This window comes from Melozone crissalis, unplaced genomic scaffold (assembly GCF_028551555.1).
Source record: "Melozone crissalis strain CALT ecotype California unplaced genomic scaffold, PUWL_Pcris_2 ptg000018l_1, whole genome shotgun sequence".
NCBI classification, from domain to species: domain Eukaryota; kingdom Metazoa; phylum Chordata; class Aves; order Passeriformes; family Passerellidae; genus Melozone; species Melozone crissalis.
In genome coordinates, this window is record NW_026535796.1 from 6,054,911 (window position 1) to 6,074,267 (window position 19,357).

At 39.6% G+C, this 19,357-nt stretch overlaps 1 long non-coding RNA gene across 2 annotated transcripts in view; it reads left to right on the plus strand.

Annotated features, from left to right (window-relative positions):
• LOC128937007 (uncharacterized) overlaps window positions 1–19,357 on the plus strand; it is a 271,541-nt gene that overhangs the window by 97,203 nt on the left and 154,981 nt on the right. For both annotated transcript variants that reach the window (XR_008483016.1, XR_008483017.1), the window contains exon 4: window positions 9,439–9,503. This is a non-coding gene — a long non-coding RNA (uncharacterized LOC128937007). The remainder of the gene's footprint in view (window positions 1–9,438; window positions 9,504–19,357) is intronic.

A 19,357-nucleotide genomic window follows, 5' to 3' on the forward strand; every position in this document is an offset into this window, starting at 1 on the left:
GTTCATGGCTGTCACACAATTTTATGATGAGAACACCTTGTAAAACCAACTTTCAGTTTCTTCATGTGGTTGTAAGTCTAATGAATGTACTGTCTAGACAGAGGGTATTTAGGCTTCAAAAAACTCCTGGTGCCACATTGGAATTAAGAGGTGCAGTAGCACTGTCACAGCAGTATCCAGCAAACAAATTGAGAGTGGCCTCCCTGGCAGGTGCCAAAGAGGAATTTTCAGTGAAGAGTGCTTACTCTGTGGGATGTTTCCAATGGCATCCTGCTAGGACTGATTCTGCCAATGTTTGGTATCATCTTCACTGATGGGACACCAAGCCACAATACCCTGGCCAAGAATTTTGGACTAAGATTGGCAGAAAATTATGAGGTAGGGCATCCTCAGGAGTTTTTCACTTTGTTTCACGTAGACTCTGCCTTCTTGGAATAAAATGTATTTTGACACACTCAGGTGTAAGGCTGTACAGAGGAGACAAAGATCAACAGGAATGACAACTGCATCCTGTGAAACAGTCACTGACTTAAAATACTTTGAGGTCGCAGTGGCGAGAGCGATGAACTGGAGCTCTTAGGGAAGTGTGCTTAGAAACGCCAGTGGGATTCCTGGATGTGGCAGTAGTGGGCTGGAAAGTGACTTTTACCTCCAGCAACTGAGTAACTGTTTCCCAATCAATACTCTGCTAACTGTTCTCTTACAGGCCCTTTGTGTTATCAAGGGAGGCAGCTGGTCCCTGTCATTGTTGTTCGTGCTTCTTCAGCTCAATGTTATAGGCAGAATGTTATGAAGCAGAACAGGCACACAAGCAATTTCTCAGATAAAAGCCCCAGAGTACAGAACTTTTTCACCTGAGATGGTCCGTGGTCAAGCCACTAAAAGGAAGACTTGCGCTCCTGGAGCTGTTAGTGGCTCCATGCAGCTTTTCTGTGTGACTTGGAGGTTGTTTTGACACCACTTGTGGTGGTGGTGGGAGAGAAAGTTGTGATCCTTGCTCTTGAGATGCATTTCTGTAGGGGGATAGAATATAAGAAAATAAAGATAGTGTAGAAAGTAATCTTACCCCTAAGGAGTTGCATCTGGGCCAATTATCAAAGATTGGGAACAGGCCTGACTTTACCAGGCCACAGCTGTAAGCAGTGAGAAGAAGATGCTATAATAGAGTGGGTTGGCTGGGTGAGAGGGGAACTGGAGTTGGTGGCTGCTTTGTGAAGGGGAAAGAGTCAGTGCTCTGAGGAGGTGACCGTGAGAAACACCAAAAAGGTATGGAACTTTTGTGATAGGGAGACAACTGTATGGAACCCCTGTAATAAGATGGCAACATATTTTCTCTGGGACATCATAGGAATCATGCTCTGATTTCATGACTTGAAGTCACGCCCATCTGCAGAGTGGGGCCAATGCCTCTCCCCAGTCCTGGGGGCAATCTGAGGGTGAGCACATTGATGGCAGTGTGAGGACATTGCAGCAGTGAGCCCCTTGGGGAGAGCTTTGGAGCAAATGAGACAAACACCTTGTGTAGAGGGACATAAAGGAATCCGCTCAGGCGAATGTCTTCCTCACAAATGCGCTGCAGAAATAGCAGCCAGTCTTAATGAAACCTGACCGCAAGTTTGTTTGAAAACTATTTTTAAATGTTTAAGACTTAATTTTGAATGTGTTGGCATTTGTGTATTTGTAAAGGTGCTTCAGTTCCATTTAAGCACTGGATATCCATTTACATTCAAGAATGTATCGGTCCTTTATTAAATATATACTCCAAGGCCCTAACACACTGTCTCCAAGTAGCAGTTCTACATTCATGTATTCTTTATCACTTCTAAAGAATTTAGTCCTGTGTAAAACATTTAAGTTCCTTGCTGTCTGTAAGTATTGTGGTAGCCATGCATGTGGCTGGAGAAGACAAAGATTAACTGTTTATTAACATATTAATTAATATTTTAAAACTCAGCAAGTCATTTTAAATGACATAGATACAAAGACATCTTCATACAGAAGTGTTTTTGGACTAAGTATAACTTACTGGAAGACAGTAAGCCTAAATATGTGGAAAGACCAGAATAATGCTCAAACTGGTTAAAATAAGCTACATGTTTGTCTCAAAAATTGTTTACTGACAAAAATTTTAATGTTTTTCTTGCTTTTAGGTAGCCAGAATCTTACTAAGATTTTTTTCCAAATTCTTTGCAAGGGGTAGTAGCTCAGTTATTCAATAGCTAACTGACAATAATTAGCCTATTATGATGATTAATGCTTATTCAGGACATTTAATTTGCATGCTATAAACATGGTGAGACAGCTAATTTGAAGTTATGCCAAATACAGTGTTTAGTTTTTATATACAACATTTGTTTGCCTTTCCAAATATAAAATAATTGACAAGAATAATCATAGCTGAGGATATTAGGTCAGCAAGTTTTCATTTCTCCTTTTAATAACAATGATGTGTTACTTAGTGAACCAATTAGCAAGGTAAACTTTACTTGCATTAAAAAATGCATAAGGCTAAGGAAGAATTTCTAAATTGTAGTTAATGGAATGTCAACAAAGATGCATATTCTGTCATTCTAGGCCAGGTGAGAACCATCTGTCCCAGATAGATAGCATTTCTCCAACTTCTCACAAGGAAGAAGGATACAAGGTCATTTCTATGCACCTTGTAATCAGGATTGACTTTATGAAAGTCAATTAAGCTACTAGGCCTTAGCCATAGTTTCAAAGAAATAGACAGTGAAAGAATAAATGTCTTTAATCATGGTTACTAGAAGCCTTCACTTTTCCCCTCAGGAAATGCCTATATATTCATGTAGAACTTGCAGCCTGTTCAGGACATTTGGAGGGGCAAATTTCCATTGCTGCTTCTGATTGCTCAGGTTCTTTGACCCAGGCAGCAGAGCACGCTTCAAAGTGTGATCCTCTTCTCCAAAAGCTTCAATGTCTCTGGATTTGAAGCTTAAGTATCCTTAAGCATGCTTCAGAAAAAAAAAAAAAAGCCAAATGGGGAAACACGTAGAGGCTCCTAAGGGAAAAAGAATGTCTGCAGTAGCATTTGGAAACTGATCTGGAGCCTTTGGAAGATAAGGGGAAAGATAAGTTTCTCTATGGGAAGTGTTGGAGTTTCCTTCAAAGCCTTCCTTAGGTTTCAGCCTTTGAAGCAGCAGGCATTGCAAAATTCCTCCTTGGGCATCATATAAAAGTAGATAGCACATCTGTGTTCATGTACCAGTCCAACCAGTCATCTCTGCTTGATAAATATTTCTGCTTGCTTTCTGCAAAAGGCATTTCTGGCTGTTCTTTGCAGCAAATGGCTGTGAGTTACTGATGAGAAACAGAAGAATCTATCTTTTGTGCAGTACCAAAATGTATATTTTTAATTTTTTTTTCTATTGACCTCAAATTTTGAATACTTGGGATGAGTTGCAGGATATTTATTCTTGTTCATGCCATTGTTTCCTCAAACTGCTGAGAAAGCAAAGTGTCTGGATGCTTTCTGACTCAGAGGAATAAGAGGAGGAAGAGACAATTGTTCTCCTGGAGGTGATGACAAGACCCCAAGTCTCTGTCATTTGCCCAGGGTCCTTTTAGCCTTTTGTTATTTGGAAGACGGTGGCAGTCTGTATTAATCTGTGTGAAAAATAGTGGACCTATTTCTGTCCATTTGACCTCCCCTCCCCTGAAAGGAACACAAGCCAGCCAGGCAGGTTATACCCAGCCCTTGCTGAAGCACTGCCACGTTCTTGCTGAAGCACAGCCACAGCATTTACCACACTCTTGCAAGGAGCCAATGGACCCTGAATCCATTTGAATCCATTGAAGTAGAACAGAGCAGCTCTGCCTGCACATGGTGAGCTGAGGAAGCCCAGGCATGGCCTGCTGTGCATCCCCAGGCCTTCTCCAGTGCCCCACAGCCATGGCAAGGCTCTTGCCCAGGTGTGGGGCAGGGGTTTGCTCAGAGCTGAGGCCCTTTAATGAACAGGATGTATGAGGGCTGCTCCCATGGTGAGGCTGGGAAGAATTTGGCCCACAGACAAATGTGGCCCATGCCACACCGCTTAGGGCTTTGTCCCCTTTTTGTTTACAATTACAACCACGGAAAAATGAGAAACTGTTCACAGTTTCTCATAAGAATATGGGGAATCACTGGTTATCCACCACCTACTTAGATCCTCTTTATTTTATTTTTGTATTGCATCTCCCAATACTTCATTACCACCTTTGTAACTTAGAGGAGTGCGGGGACCAATTTAAAATCCATTGAAAGAGCCTTTGGCTTTCTGTAGTGGCTCCTGGATCAGGGCCAGGGGGTATAAACTGCTAGTGGCAAGTTTACAACAGTGCTCCCTTTGTGGGTGCCACTGCTGGGGCTTACTGAGGTGGCTGAACACTCTAACAAAAGTGATTTTGCAGATTAACCCGGTGACAAGCTGTGTGTTCTCAGTGGGAACTCTTCCAAATTTTTAAAAACAATTATAGTTCTCTGTCCATGAATGCTGGACTATCACATTCTGCCAACACAGGGAAGCTTCAGAGAGGATTTTTTGGGCTAGGCTGAATCTCCCTCTGTCTTTGTACTCTAACTAATCTAATCAAAGATTAATTTGTTGCTTGCTTTATTATCCCCGTATTCAAACACACACAATGCAGTATTTTGTGAGCTTACTTCTGAAATAGATTCTAGCAAGGTTAAAAAAAAATTTAAAAAAACCAACTTCCTTGCACTGCATATATACCCACTTAGTACTACACTAGTCATGCATTAAAAATACCTCTGATCTGCTATTGCCAGGGAAAATTAACTGTAAACTGAAAGGAAAAGTGGTGCATTGCACTTCAGTCTCAATCCTACCCTTTCAGTCTTGGATTTATTCACATTGAGAGCAATACAAATACATTAGTCAGTAATTTGGTTTTTACTCATTCACAGGCAAAAATCATCATTTCCTTAGTTTGATAAAAACTGTTCTGATGGAAATGCAAATCTCCAGGAAAAGTTCAGACATGGTTTAAATTGTCCATTGCATATTTTTGATCACTTACATGAATTCAAGGACTACTCCACTTGAAGCAAAGCTCTCATTTAAGCCAAAGAATGAAACATGTTCCTGGGTAAGCAGCTGCCTAAGCAAAGTATAGCATTAAATGCTACCTGTGTTGGTGGTTGGAAAGCAAAGAGATTGCATTACTAATGAAATAAATCAAACTGATGAATTATTGCAACAAGTTCTTTTTTTAAAAAACTTCAAACAGTTCTTAGTTGAAATGTGTTGAAACTCAGAGTAGGTTCATAGTAGGTTTTCTAATGAAGGATTTTTTTTTTTATATATATATGGAATCAGTTGCAGTTTGGTTTCATTTTTGCTGTTGTTGAAAACTTAGCATAAACCTGTCCTTGAGAAGCTTGGAAGTACCTGATATATTATTCACCATGCAGAAACAAAAAAATCCAGCCAAAAAATCTCTGTGGAAGTTGCAGTGATGATTTCCCAACAACCAGTGGCTTGTGGCTTGCAAAGCATTTTTGTTTTTTTACTATTTCAGTTGTGATTTGCTGCATTCTGCTCTTCTTTTTGCAGGACATGTAAAGGTCCCTTGTTGTTTGTGTATCATTGATACAATTCTCCTGCAACCAAAAACAAAGAAGGCAGTAGTGCTTTTAATAGAGGGTGCCTGATTGATAAGCTAGTTGCAGCCAAACCTGCTCTGGCTAATTGTCTTTCAAATGCCCTCATTAATCAAACAGAGGAGTAAGTCTGACAGGAGAGCTGTCACTGTTTTCATGATTTCCTACCACTCACCTCACAGTGTGAGACCTGGCTGGGTACCCAAATCATGGCCTTTAAACAGTTTTAATGCCTGCTCACTGCAGAGCACACCTGGCTTTGGTGGGATGGGGGCCTGCCCAACTCTGAGCCATGATCTATCCCAGGAGACCAATTTAGCAGTTATTTAATGATTCATAGCTTGATGTCTGGAAATGAGTGCTCCACACGATAACATACATAAACAAATTTAATTAGTTTTTGCCTTTTTTGCATAAGTAGCCACCAGTGTATTAAAGCTGCAAACAAAACAGGTAGGCTGCCTGGAAAGTCATTGAAGCTGGTTCACAGCAGATCTTTGTAAAAGGCTGTGGTGCTTTCTTTCATCTGCTGATAGTCACTGATGTCTCTTTGGCCAGGTCCTGAAGTTGCTGGGTTTGCTCATTAAGAACAAGGGAAGCAGTTATCTCAACTAGCTTTTGGCCAGGTGTTAGAATTACATATCTACAGCAAAAACTGGCAGCCTCTCATCTACTGCCCTTCAAAGCTGCAGAATGTAGTATTTTTTTGAAACTGTTTTTAAAGGATGTGCTTCATATATTTCCTGTTTTGCAATCTATTAGAAATATTATTTAGTAAACATCAACTTGAGTTTTGCAATCTATTAGAAATATTATTTAGTACACATCAACCTGAGTTATTGTTCAGAGATAGGGATTTATATATTTGCATTTTTATTGAACATACATGAAAATGTTGCAAAATTATTTCTAGTTGTGCACGCTACAAAATAGGGCAAAATACCTAATGCTTAAGAAAGCAAATTGAAAGCTTTAAGGACAGAATATTTTTTTAACCTTCTTTTGCAACATTGCATAATTAACACTGGTGATGTATGAAGTGTATAGGGGTTTGTTTCTCTGCTGTTAAGTTTTTCATATTCTCTGTGAGGCAGAATTCTAGGATTGATAGTCCAGAATAATATCTTGTCATCCTCCTAAGCAATATAAGTAAATACATTTTGCATGAAAAAATGTTGCATTTTGCATATATTCATATTAAGTGAAATTCTTACTTTAATAATATTTCAGGGCTGAAAATGATTCAGTGACACACATTACAAATATTTTATACTGCAGGGTTTCTTTGAACTCCTGACAGCAGAGCAATATAGCTTGTCTTTTTTTCTTCATCTGGGATTAGCTTCTACCCACCAAGTGGAACATTTGCTCCTATGAGAGGTGCCTTTTTCTTTAATAGGGCAGTTTGATCATAAATTTTAGCAGATCTTGGTTTTAGATTACCAACTGTCTGAACCAGACACCTTGTTTTCCTGAGCACACAGAGGAAAATCTTAGCATGGAACATGTTGGTTCCAGGAATCCTGCAGTCATCACTTTATAAATGTGCTCGATCTCAGACTTGAGCAAGGGGCACAAAGCCATAATTTAAGATGATATGCTGCTATCCAAAAGTGAAATTCTGTCTCCAGAAAGCTCAGTGGAAACTTTGTTATTGGTCTCAGTGGGGCCAAATTTTATTTTTGTTGAGGTATTGTGAACTTTGGAAGCAATTTAGACTGAGAAAGAAGGTGGAGACAGGAGACAAATTGCTTTTGACCTTTTTCTTTTAGAAATTTAACAGAGACCATTGGCTCATTTCTGCCAGTACCTCCCAACACCTATTGGAAAATGTATTTTCTCTGAGCCACTATTAATTTTATATCATGGTGTTTTGTTTTACTATGAGAGACAGAGTTCCAAGTGGTGTGATTTATAGGACAGGTATACCTAGGTAGATATTGCCTCATGTTTTCTCTTCTCTATGGCCCAAAACAAAGAGCCTTAAAGAGATATATTAAAATCTAGGTACCTGGTCCTAAAATTTGACCGACTTTAACAAAACCAGTAGTGTGTAGGTAAACATTTCCAAAGGCCTGTGATTGATTTTATGAGCTCATTCAATGCCTGTGGGTTGTGCTCTGTGGACACTCATAAGGATTTCTGATTAGTGTCATCGTGCCCCCTATAAATCTATTTTCCTGGGAGTCTATATCTTGGTAATAAAAACTTGTCCTGCAGTGAAAGGTCTTGGCATAATAGCAGAATTATTGCTATTTTTACTGCATTTGAAAAGCAATTCTTGCACCTTCTCCCCATCCTCTAGAAACAGTCTTTTTTTTCCTGCATATAATGCAATCCAAATAATTTCTTTGGTGATTTAATTAGGTAATATTAATCAGTGTACACTTCCTTTCTTACATAGATTGTTGTGCACTGTACAGATCCAACCTTGTCACTGTTGTCTGCTTGTGTTGACCCCAGGCAGACTTAGTTCATTTTCCTCACTTGGGAAAATCTGTCAGCTTCTGCCTGTATTCCTGTTGTTTCTTCCAGATTTGGACTCCCCAGATCAGGATGGCTCTTTAAGATACAGTGAGGAGTCAAACTTTGTATTTAAGTGCCATTCCAAGAGCTATGAGGTGTCACACCATTTTAAGACTTCACTTGTGGGTTCTTCAGCTGTGAGCAGGAGCCCTTTCAGGCTTGGTCATTTGAAGCTTTGTATATGTTCAATGTGGCCCATAGGTCTGTTAAAGAAGCACAGATTTGACAGGATCCACGAAACAGACAATACAACACCTAATTTCTTTTGAGCCTGGCCAGACGCTGCTGCTCAGGTACCACTGCATTATTGCTGCTGTGCCTGGCCCACAGGGAGGGGCAGTGCTGCCTTCTGTGTAACAGGTGATGGTTCTGCTGCCCAGGTAAATGAAGACTTTATTTTTATCCTGACTGGCCTCCTAGTGGCAGTGATTCCCCTCTGCAGCCAGCTCAATAAAACATTTGCATGGGAAATAAATTTAGTGATTTATGGTTTAGGTATTTCTATAGAATATTCAGTGTATTTGTTATTGAGAGAGACGCTCTGCTATTCCCTTTGGAGATCAGGCTTTAGTTAAACCTATGCTTTATTTATTTGTGGAACTGTTGTGAATCATGCAAAAAAGTTGTAAAATGCTTCCCTAAAAGAACTGCTGAGTGTAGCATCTGACTGCAGGTAGTTAAGAGCAACAGGGTTTAAAATTGCTAAAATTCGGGAAGTGGGTAGGAATTGGAAGATGACAATTCCTGTGTGGGTTGAGCATCTGGAGCCAGCACTAATCCCAGTCTGGCCACTCTGGGATTCTGCTTTTGCATGAGCAGGAGAGGAGAATCTGCCACGGGGCAGCTGCAGGAAGATCAGTAATCAGATCCCTGATAACCTGAGTGACTGCTGCAGGCACACTGGAGCAAACAGATTGCACTGCAGCAACACGGTGCAGAGTGATCTTGTGGGGTAGGGACACTGAAACCACTGGATGGAGTTGAATGAAACTGATTAAATTTTTTGATAGTTTTATTTGGTTGTTTGCCAAAACTTATTTTCTTTTATCTAGTGATAATATTTGTGATATATTAAGAATAAACAAGATTAGAAGGGAGTTTTCGTTAGTAGTAAAAAGGCTATTTCATCTTACTTTTCCTTTTGTTTTTCTCATGTATAATTTTAACTATAATTTCAACAGTTTATTAGCTACAGCTTTTTCAAAAAACAAGAAAAATATACCAAAAACATACAAAACCAAGATGATAATATAGTACTTATAGGACAATTTTGGTTTTTTCTGTTGCAGAAATGATGTTGCTCATTCGGGTCTGGTGAAAAGGATGTGGGAGTACCTCAGTGGAGAAAGACATGGTAAGAATTTGTCACTAAAAGAAAAGCTTACAGGATTGTCATCTAAATTAAATGCTGATGGATCATGGATTGGATTTTATCTGAGGGTTCTTTTAGCCCTTAGGTATGGAGTATATCTGTGACTACAGTGCCAATGGTGATTATTGCTGTGATGGATCATCTGCTCAAAAATAATAATTGAAAGGACCTTCCTGAATTGTAGGACCTTATCCCATGGGAAAAATGCATAGATGGGAAGAGTTCCGTTATGAACTGGAGATAGATGGAGCAGGTTTTCTCTCTTTCAATATTTTCCATGACTTTATTTGTTGTTATGAAGTCTTAAAACTAAAAACTGAAATTTCATATCAAACTTCAGCAGAAAAATGTGGTTACTGGTGAAAGAGTTTTGGTTTATAACAACAAAGGTGATTGGACTGAAAGTGCTTTACTAATGGATTCAGAACAGCTACCTGGTCTAAGTCAGCTCTGAGTAGGACATAAGAAACCCAAGAGTTACTACTTCAGCAAAGTGATACTCATTTTTGCCTTTTAATTGTTTTTATTGTGTGAACTTACCATCTTGTAGCTGTGACTGATTAAAACAGAGGTGTTGTTTCTATAAGGGCCAGGATTGTGAAAGTCAACTGAAATATAATACAGGAGTTTGGAGTGAAAGTTTTCATTTCAAGAAATAGATACATAACACTGCTAGTTTGTCAGTGATGCTGGCTTTGAGGTCTGGAAATTGTGGGTGAAATTCAGATGTCTTCACCAAGACATCAGAAATGTAGATATCAAAGGCTGGGAAGTCACCCTGGATTCACTTCACAGTCAATTGAGGAAAAATGGGCACCTTCAGAGAGTGATTCATCTCAGCCTAAAATAGGTAGGTCAGGCAACTTGCCCCCTGGAGATGCCTGTTTCTCTCCACTGACTGTAGGGAAGCCTACAGTGGCGCACTCAGAATTCAGTGTGTAACCTTTCAGTGTCTGAAGCTAGGCTGGATGAGTCTCACCCTGTGGTAGCAAGGGCAGGCTCTGCCAGCTGTACTGGTGTGAATAACACCTTCCTGGGCTGCTCCAGTGGCTCTGCTTCTGGGGGGCATTGAGAAGGTCTGGCTGAGAAATTCTGAGGGTCCTCAAAACTCTGAATGATCCCAGTGATGATTTTTTGAGGCTTGTTTACTTCTTAGCTTCATTGGGAGTAGGTAGTTTTATTTTAATTGTGTAAAAAAAATGGAAATCTAGGGGTTTGTGTTTTATCTTTTTTTCCCCTGTGGAATCCTAAAAATGAAGGTGTATTTTATTCTCTTGGGTGGTAAAACTTGCTGAGGGATTTTCTCAAAATCCAATGGCTGTCCATTATTTTTTGTCCCATTTACATTCCCCATTTGTAGTGTTGCAGAGTGTAGATAGATAGTGGCTACCCTGTAAATCCAGTAAGTATGGAGGAACTGGGCAGACATTTTTTTACAGGCTGGCAAGGTATGCTGGGTTTTGGAGGATGTCTGTGAGATTGAAGATCCAGCTAGATTTGTAATCATAATCTTTGTCTGCTTAAAATAATAAAAAAAAAATTGAGAAGGAGATGGGAATGAATAGTGCTGTTTTATACAACATTTGCTATTAACAGAGTTAATAGAGGAAATGTTAATAGGAAGGATATAATATTATGAAAATATTTAGAGAGAAATTGTGTTTTTGTGTAGTTTACAAATTAGAAAAGTAAGATTGCTCAGAAGACCTTTGCTTAAAAGGGAATTGCCCTGAGCACTGAGCAATACTGTGATAGAATATGTTCAGCCTTTTAGGTCACAGGATACTTTTCATGCTGAACTCCTGTAAATACAAACCAGTTTGAACATAACAGGAGCACAAGGGCTTTTCTGCTTCTTCCAGAAATCCCCAGAAGTGGGAAGATGGAAAAAGTCCCAATAGTATTTATGACTTTTATTTTCTGTTGTTCAGAGAACCTGCCAAACACATAATAATTAGAACTTTGTGCTTGAGGTCATACTGGTTCAGTGAATTTGTACCTGAGCTGATGTTTTCAGTCACAGAGTGCTCTGAATTTTCTGACAGTCATAGATGGGATAAAGTGGTCCAATAGTTCAACACACTTGTAACCTGCTGTTATTTGTTTTTTATTGGTTTTTTCATGTCTTGACAAATACTAAAAATAGGACATAGATTGTTCCAAATCTTGAATGTACCAAGTGACTAAAATAAAAATCTGAGAGATAGAGGAAGGAAGCTTAAATTTTTACAACTTCTTACATCTTTGCTTTCTCATATGTCTGCAAAGTCCTTTCTTATTTAAGTATTTCCCAATATAACCTACCATGTTGAATGTTCTCTATGAGTTTAGCTGTTTGTAATTTACCAGGAAAACAAGAGGAAAGGGTGCATAGAAAGCAAGCTGCATGCTTGGAACTGAAATTGTGCACCACCTTCATTAATAGTGGTAGGATCTCTAAACAGGCATCAGTGAACCTTTGTAAATTTATATTTAGCCAGGCATGTTGAATAATACTCTGTATTGCTCTTCAGACAGCTCAGAGATGAGGCAGTTCTGAGCACGTGCTGGCAGCTGTGTGCATGTTGCTAATCAATCTTGTGTGCACAACTTAGGGGCTGCTTCACCTACATTTACTTTTCATTTAGCCCTTTTCAATTACCCATTCAAAAATCTTTGAAGACTGTTCCTCAGTCCTGTAATCTCTCTTCAATGAAAATGAGTGTAGCCACAAAGAGAACTAGAATAGGATTCATTCTCTTCTGTGCAAAAGAGAATGGATAAAAGCTTGACTTTAATACAGGTGTGTGATAACACTGCTGCTATAAGGCACCTTTTGGCCACATGGCAAACGAGCTGAAATAAATCTGTTCCTTATCATGCAAGGCCTTCCTAATTAATTGGGGAAATCCTTCCTCAGAAAGATGAAGAAAACTGAGTAGAACTGAGTACACTAATGCTGGGAAAGGGCAAATTTACCTGTACTTCTCTAATTGCCACCATTTGAAATCTGGAGGCAGGTAAAACTGTTGAAATAGGAGCATTGCTTTGAATGTAAGTGAAATTTAGGGAGTGGGATAGTTCTTTCCAAAGTACAGAAAATAATTTTACCTTCACTAAAAATCGGGGATTGTCTTTCCTATATTGGGGTGGCTGGAAAGTAATTTCATAGACCTGTTTTTGACTTGGCTCACTTGGAGTGTGACTTATTTACTTGAAAAATATTTACATGGAAACAGGTAGTAGAACATCTTAGCTACACTGATTTTCATCACAGTGGCAGTCTTGATGCCCTTCTCCCAGGACTGCCATAATCACTCGAAATAGTCTATATTTTTAGTTTTACAGAATATCTTCCCGAGTTCAATTTCAGTATAATTGCAGTGCTGTTATACTTTGAAAATAATAACTATTTGCATGGAGTTTAAGAGGTGTTTCAGGGCCTGACATCCAGTGAAGTTTCTCAGGTTGTTGAAAGGATGGTTTGAGTAACTCTTTCAGAAGCTCAGTTAATGCAAGGGCACGTTAAGTTTTGCCCTCACAGGACTGATGGCATGATTTGTCCATTAAAAATCTGTATCACCAGGCAGGTATTTCTTTGCTATGGATCCTCCAGGAGTTAGAATATTCATCATTTTGAGAAAATACTCATCACTGCTGGATTTACCAGAAAGTCCCACATTTTTTGGGATGTTATCCCAATGTTCTGGTAATAGAAAAATTGGAAAACTTCCGTGTTGATCTAGTGACTGGATATTATTTTTTTTCCCTCTATACATTTCCCATGAGGAAATGCTCAAGTGGATTGATCTCTATCACTTATAGCAAATGATATGCCTTCTTATTTACAAATAAAAGTATTCTGGGTGTAGAAATGGAAATCTCAGACTTGACAAGGTTACCCTGAAAAAATGTGAAATGGCATAGCTGCTGGCCTAATTACCCTTTCCTTTTTGAGTTCAAACATTGTGAGCAACGGGCAGTGGCTCAAGCAAACACTGGAAATTTTGTTGAAGAAACAAGAAGTGAAATGGGGGAACATGTACCTGTTTGTTTTGGTTGTTCTAGTCAAGGCAGTATTCAAATGATAGCAGCCTTCTTTCTAAGTCTCATCATTTTCTTGCGTAAGTGTTTTGCTTCAGGAGAAAAAAATGCTTGTTCTCACTTGCCCTGCTTTGGTGGCAGCATGGAAGTCTTGGAAATGCAAGGTCTAACACATCCACATGGGTCCAAACCTGGGAAGCTGAGATGCTGTACAGAAACTAATAAATGCCACCTTACTGCATAGGTACTAACTGAGATATATCATTATCTCCATGCTTAGCAAATAACCTCTGTGAAATACAGATATTTTTGTCAGTACACTTGATTATCTTTAATCAAAGTGGTCTCCAAAATTCACTTTGCCAGCTCTAATGGATTGAGGTTTTCTGGACAACCATCCCTTGTATGCTTTTTAAGGGAATGCAGTGTGAAGGGTTTCTAGTATTATAAACTTACCAAACATGTTTTGTTGTACTTGAAACTTGACTTACCTTGGATTTACTTTCTTTATATCATCCTCCCCATCTCATTGGACTTGTCTTTCATTTTATGGGAAAAATTTTGGATGCAATGTCGATTTATTGAAACATTTTTCTTGAATGCCATTGTGTAATTTCTGTGTAAGTTTGCTGCTGCAGGGACTGCAAAATTTTGCTGTAAATTGCCATGATATAAAAGAAAGGACTCAATAGCTGGAATGTAATAGGAATATAATTAGAGAAATGGAAATGGGCAAACAGTGTCAATACAGAACAGAAACCAGGTGTTGGCTGGGAAGAGCAGTAAATCCTTCCAAAATAGAAGTTTTAGACATTTAATGACCTCTAACTGCTGTCTAACTGACAAATATAATCTAGGGCTGGGTAGAGTTCTTTACCACCTTTGCCGTTTGTAATAAGGAAGGATCAATTCCCTCATCCATAAGCACAGTGTGAGTTGTAAAACTTTCAGTGTCCTTGGACAGGCCTTGGTACTTCAGCACCCAGCTGAGGTGGTGCGGTGTAGATAATCTTAGCACTGAAATGGCCCTATGGCCTTTTCTGCAAAGCAGAAAAACTTCCTTAGGTTACACAAGTGATTAAGAATATTTCTAGTTTGTGAAGTCAAGGAGTCGTGACAGCCATTTGTCTGTTTTCTGTGTGTGTGGACAGTTTGCTTAGGAGTTTTTCTTTCCAAGCACCTCTAAAAGTTCTTTGGAGAAAGTTTTGGAGTCGATTATTCTATTTTCTATCATAAGGGCTAGAAAGCATATGGATCAGAAAGCAAACAGACCAGAATCTAACAAAAATCCCAAATCTGATGACTTTAGAAATAATATTCCAGGCTTACTGAAATCAGCAATAATTTTTAGATTTTCAGAATTTACAAACCAGTATGTCATTCAGGCTGAGTTTGGAAAATTAATTTTTAAATTTTTTTCCTTAAGCGATACCATATTTAGCTGAATTTCTAAATCACTGCGTGCCCTGTGTTTGTCAGCGAAATGCCAAGTAGCCCATTTTGTTCCTAATGGAACTCTTGTACGTGTTTGTGTGTAGCCTGCAGTTTTACATTCTGTCCAGAGATGGAAGCTGCTTGCTCTGACAAGGTCAGGTTGGGAAGGAGGCCACATTCCCTGAATAAGAAAGCCAGGAGGCCAGAGCATGCCATTTCATTAGTCAGCCCAGGACTCTCTAATAGAAAAGGAAGGAGAATGAATGCTATGGAATTTAAAATAACTATTTCAGCTTTTCTGTAGCTTGGAAAATGTTGCTCTTGGGTAATATTCTGTTAATGATCACTATTGGGCCAGATGTTCAGGACACGTAAATGAGTGTATTTCCATTGACTTCAGTGGAACTAGGCCAGCTTACGCCATCTGAGAATCTATTCCCTCAGCTTTCTTTCTAAACCAGTCCTGATTTTGGATAAGGAGTTGCGGTGTTATCTGTCATAGTTCTGGTTTCCAGCAGAGGAGACAAAAATTAACATTCTTATTTGTTTCATCAGTGTGAGAACAGATTAAACTGTGACAAAGAATCAAAGTAATTCAAATAATCAAATTTGAGAATGTGAAATGTAACAGACTTGCTTTGTTTTGCAGTGGGTATTTTGTCTGTCAAAACAGAACTTCATAATTTTCTAGATGGCTGGCCAGTTCTCCAATCTTTTGATGCCACTTAGGCCAGTGGTGTGGAATAAATTGAACACATTAACCTGAAAAAGATCCCAAATTTTTGTTCTGAGGTTATTTTTTATTTATTAATAAATTAAGACAGACTCTTGTTGGGCTCTAAGAAATGGGACAAGCTCTGTGAACTGGGTGCATTCCTCCTGCCTTTCTATTCTGCTCCCATCCAGCACTTATAATGGTAATGAAGTCTAATTACAAATGCATGTGACTGCCTGTTGTAATCTGTCAGTGTTTTTCTGAAAAACCTTGTGCCAGTTCAGTATTGGTCATTAGATAATAAGGATTGATAAAACGTAAGGGGCAAAATGTTAAAAATGCTACTATCGATTAGAACGCACCTTAATAATGAAACCATGGGCCTGGGGACGAAAGCCATGGATCATTTTGACAATTCGGCCTTAGATTCTGGATGAGACAGAGTGGGGACAATTAATCCCTCAGAGCCACAAATCACAAATAAAGTAGTTGCAGCTCATTACAACCTGACCTTGCTAAACGGCCTTGAAAACACAAGTGACCTTCTAGTATTTGAAAAGATTACAAAGCTCTATTGAGAAATATCTTTTTTATTTATTTATTTTTAATGCTTGGGAACCACATGGCTTAATTTTAACTGATCTTGATGAAAGAAGCTTTTAACTTCACCATCTTTCAGGAACCAGATTGCTAATGTCTCGTGGAACTGATGGTGGTACTGCAGGGCAGTGCTCGGGAAAGATCTTAAAAGTCAAAAGTCTTGATCCGTGCAATTAATCAGTGGAAGTTTGTGCTGCAATACCTTTGAAGAAACAATAGTTTCACTGAACTACTGAGTGGTTCTAGTTAGGGCTTTTATAAATATGGTATTATTGAAGCACTGCATAATTGCAGGAGAGCATCTTTGTGCATTACAGTAAAGTCTAACGCCAAACTTTGGAAATATGTTCAGCAAAGTATTTCATGAACTCCCTTCATGTTCCCATCCTAAATGGGAATAAGGAGAGGTCATGTATTTTGCATTTCTGTCTTTTGACATGCACCGTAGATGCTCTTTGGCTAACTGACTTGAGTCCCTCGTCATGGGCTAGTACATATGGAAACCTCAAAAAATTCCATTTGAGTTTCTGATGGAATTGTCTACTTAATTTGATCAGGCTACCTTAATGCTGAGTCAGGCTCATCTTTCTACTGACTGTGATAGGAGATATCTTTTCAGCTCATTCCTGAGAAGAGGTCATGACCACCATCCCTGATGTTGTCTTAACTGTGCAATGAATTTTGAGCACTTGCTGATTTCCTTGTGCTTTGGACTAGGCCCATGTGTGACTGCTTCTTTCAATGTACCTGAATGAGGTGTTTCTAAGTGTCCTCACCATGCACAAATTCCAGCCTCACCCCACGCACTGCATCCCCTACATTAGATAAATGCAATTCCTTTAAAACCTACTTCTCTGTGAATACAATGTCCTATATTTACAATTGCACCAATACAGTGGCTTCCTATGGGGATTTTGCTGTGCTCTGTGCAAGAGATAGGGTCTGCTCTGGTGCTGAGGGCATCATTAAGAATGCTCTACACACAGACTTCGTGGTTGTGCTAAGAGAGTGGTGACTTTGATGATGTCAGTGATGGCTGTGAGCATGGAGGCAACAACTCCAAGTTTCCTAGCTCTTTGATGTTCAGACAAAAGCATCAAACATCTTATAATAGTGTGGAACCACTACCTTTGACTATAGATTACTGAGGCATGCTGAATCTGAGAATTGGCACTGGATAGATAACATTTTCTGCAAAAGTCGAGTTTTCAAGATAGCTCTAAAATGTAACCTCCTGTAGAGGACATGGCAAAAAAATCCCTGTTGAATGTGCCATGTAGACAGTAATTACAGTTCCCTGCTGTGTGGGGAGCAAGGTGAAGGCACCTCCATGCTGCCTCTAGAGAAACTGTGAGAGCTCACTCTCACAGCACCTGGATTTAGTTTGTTTTACCCTGGCATTACCAGGACTGAGGTTTAGCCATGGTAGAGCTCTCTCCTTGACTCTGGGCCTGGATGACAGTGCTTTTGGCATTAGGAGTGACAGAGAGAAGTCTATGTGATATCACTGTGTGTAGTATATTGACACTGGCTCTCCTTTTATCATCTTGAAACAAAATGAATTAGGTGAACAAAAAGGATTCCTTGGAAGCTCCACTCAATTACTTCACAGTGACAGCCACGGAAAAACACAGTCTATCCCCTGGATGTAGCAGTTCCTACTTCTGATCAGGAAGCATTGTGACATTTTCAGGAAATTCGTGGCTAAGCAGTGACTCCCCAGTCTGAGTTAACACTTCATCTCCTGACATTCCAGCCAACAATCCACAACTGCTTTCCAGACACTTTTCCTCCAGAGGTTCAGCTGTAGTCAAGGTCTCGTGACAGGGATAGTCCTGGCCATGCACTTGTAGAGACATTGTGGGGCACAACACAACTCAATTACTGGACATAGGATTAGGAAACAAGTGGAATAAAATGACTCCTTGTAAGAGAAAAATCAGTCAACCATTTATTAAGTAGATCAAGACACAGGGTATTCCAGCACAGAATTGGACAACCAGAGCTATTACTTTGACACTTCCTGTTTTCCTTTCTTTTGTTTTTATTTTTGGTGGGAATTTCAACAGCCTTTCTGATAGCATTAAATGTGCTTTAAGAATCAAACCAAAAGTTTCCTTTACCATGCTTACTTAGTAGCTCCACTTAGTGGCTCCTGGGATAACACAGGGTTTCCCTCAGCACCTGTTCCCTGGTGCTGTGGTGCTCATCCTCCTTCCCTCCATCCTGCTAGATGCTTCAGGCACACAGGATTGCTGCAGCAATGTCAGAGACTAACAAGTGCACTAATTGCAGAGTGGGAAAGAACACCTGCTGATTCTCAGCTGAGTTATCCTTGTAGCAAACCTTATGTCTGTGAATGTTTCTCTACCGAGTTCTTGTGTAGCTGTGATTTCCTTTGGAAACTCGTGGGTCGTAGGGAGCGCTGAATCACAGCAGCTCAGCACGCAGCCTTCCACCTTCATGGACGACACTCCTTCTGCTTGGAATCAGTGACTGATTCCTCTGCAGGCTTTCTGCCCTCTGAATCCTCATTCATTTGATTTCTGGCCTTTGGGGATGAATTTATCTCCCCGTGTACTCTATTTACTAGGGAAAGTGATTTCCAGGAGATATTAGGCGTGCTTGAAGAATACTTTGGGGGACAAATTCTTCAGAGGGGCAGAGAAATCTGGCTTCAGGAAGGTGAGATGCCAACTGTCCTTTATGCAAAAGCTTGAAGTACTACCCAAAAGTTACAAGCAAAAAATAGCTGAAGCAGTGGAGATATTTTGGTGTGGAAGGAGCAGAGAAGTGATTGTCAGTGCATAGCTGTGTATGTAACTGAATACTGGCCTTTCAAGGGTGCAATGTCTGTTTTCTCCAAGCAAGGCAAACTCCTAATAGCTGTCTTTATAAAGTGGTTATTTTGGAGAATGGAGTAAGTGTTGTAGGCATGCATTTGGCATTTGTACCCTGCCAGTGCTCTAGACATTTCTGCATATGACTCTGTCTAATCCAGGTAACATTCAGAACACTGGCTATGTAATATATGCAGTATTTGGGCATTATGTCAGCTCTGTAA